Source organism: Vigna unguiculata, unplaced genomic scaffold (assembly GCF_004118075.2).
Source record: "Vigna unguiculata cultivar IT97K-499-35 unplaced genomic scaffold, ASM411807v1 contig_418, whole genome shotgun sequence".
In the NCBI taxonomy this organism is placed as follows: domain Eukaryota; kingdom Viridiplantae; phylum Streptophyta; class Magnoliopsida; order Fabales; family Fabaceae; genus Vigna; species Vigna unguiculata.
Window position 1 is genome coordinate 10353 of NW_021011129.1, and position 2392 is coordinate 12744.

General features: G+C 35.6%; 1 non-coding gene across 1 annotated transcript; it reads left to right on the plus strand.

The window, feature by feature from the left end:
- The first annotated feature begins 1089 nt into the window (after nucleotides 1-1089).
- Nucleotides 1090-1161, plus strand: TRNAD-GUC. Its single transcript has one exon. It is a non-coding gene; the product is annotated as a tRNA-Asp (tRNA).
- Nucleotides 1162-2392: the final 1231 nt, after the last annotated feature.

Genomic DNA, 2392 nt, shown 5'->3' on the forward strand with positions numbered 1-2392 from the left:
ATAAAGTAGAAGGGATAGGCTTTTTCTGTAAGTCTATCAAGGTCCTTACCATGGCTGCTAAGTCATCCAACTTCCCTTCTAATTTCTTGTGATCTGCAACATATGAAGCTTCTACTCCATGGGTTCCCTTCAATAGAGTTATAGAATTACTCCTTGTGGAAAATTGTTGATGGTTTGACGCCATAGTTTCAATCAATTGTCTTGCATTTGTTGGCGTTTTGTCCACCAATGACCCTCCACTTGCAGCATCTATCATTTGTCTATCCATGATACTCAATCCCTCATAAAAGTATTGAATGAGGAGATGCTCGTTTATTTAGTGATGAGGACATGAAGCACATAGCTTTTTGAATCTTTCCCAATACTCGTGAAGACTTTCTCTTTCTTGTTGCCTTATCCCATAAATATCTTTGCGAATAGCAGCAACTCTAGATGCTGGAAAAAACTTTTCCAGAAATAATCTTTTCAGAGTCTCCCAGGTATTGATGGATCCTGGCGGAAGGCAGTATAACCAATTCTTAGCGGCATCTTGCAATGAGAATGGAAAAGCCTTAAGCTTGATATGTTCCTCTGTCACTGTTGTAGGTCTCATGGATGAACAAACAACATGAAATTCCTTCAAATGATGGTATGGGTCTTCTCCTGCTAATCCATGGAATTTGGGTAAAAGATGGATTAACCCAGACTTAAGCTCACATTCTCCATCTGGATATTGGATGCACATGTTTTGTGTAATGGCTGCATCCGGTGAAGCCAACTCTCTTATTGTTCTTTCTTCCATTCTATCTTCTTGAATTTCTAGTTCAGGTGATGGATCAGAAGATATGTTAATCACCGGAGGTGATTCTAGTGGTACACTTTCAGTGGTAGGTTCAGATGATGATGGTGCTCCTTCAGTAGAACACCTGAGTTCAAGTCTCCTACGTGATTTACGCAAGTTCCTTTCAAGTTCTGAATCAAGTTGATAAAATTGACCCGGATTGGCCCGAGTCATGCACTATGCAATCCACCTGAAAGTGTTTCCCTGTGTGTTTTTTTCTTCCTATTCTTGTTTTGGAGAAAGATTTCAAGAAAGAAATAAGTTAAGATGTCGTTGTAGTATAGTGGTAAGTATTTCCGCCTGTCACGCCGACGACCCGGGTTCGATCCCCGGCAACGGCGCCAAATTTGATATCGCTGTCGTTAGGCGATCAAATTACCACTACTTTAGCAACTTCAGTATTGCCAGTTTGTAGTGAAGAAAATAGTTAGGGTTAAGATAACCCTGAGTCGTCTCACAACGAATACGGAATTGATCTCAAATATTTGATTCAAAAATGCAATTAAAACTAGCAACTATAAAAAAGGGGGGTTTTGATATGCAAAGAAAATGACACGGAAGATTGTAAACACAGTAATAGTAAATAGGTCAATTCCATCACTTTTTCTAAATAAGATTCTTCATTGGTTATCTAGAGATTATTGTTAAATTAATTATTGTTGTTGATTTACAAATAAATCAATGTAAAGACTCAATTCATTTGTTGGCATCCTCACTTTTAATCAAAGTACAGTCTCAATTAAAAGTGAGAATTGTTTAGATTGTCCATAGTAAATTTAATCAAAGTACAGTCTCAATTAATTTTACTATGCCTAATCATGTCTATTCCTTTGTTTCTTTACCAAATAGAAAACTTAATTAATCAAAGTAAAGTCTTGACTAATTTTAGTTAAAGTAATTACCTCTAATCAAATTAAAGTCTCAATTATTGGCAAAAACTTATTTAATCAAATGAAAGTTTCTAAACAAAATCAAAGTAAAGTCTCAATTTCATTTAAAAACCTTTTAACTCATATGATTAGCATGCATGTAGATTTAAAATCATTATTTTCTATTCAATTAAGAAGCAAAGGACATAGATAAACAAAAACCACAACAATAATCAAAATAACAAAATATATAAATTCATCTAACCTCAGAATCCATTTAAGAAATTACAGTGGAATCAACCCTTAAAGCTTAGCCCTCCATGGCTTTGATGGAATACATGATGATATGAAAGAAAGAAAATAAAAGAAAGAATGAGAGATGTGGTGGAGACGGTATTTGCCAAAACCAGAGAGTTCTAAGTGTCTAAGCTGTCAGTCGTAAAAAAAAATGTCAGTCGTCAGTCTGCTCCCTTAAGTCTCTTTATATAGGCTTCCACTGGACTTTGGGCTTTATCTGTCAGTTGCTAAAATCTTTTATTTTTATTTAATTAATTAGCAACTTAATTGCTGTCAAATTTCCAATTCTGCCCCTCTCATTTAACCATATTTGCAATTTTGACCAGAATTGACTGCTGACTTTGACCAGTTGACCAGAGTTGACCAGAGTTGACCAGTTTTGACCATTTCAGTGTCCATTGAGAGG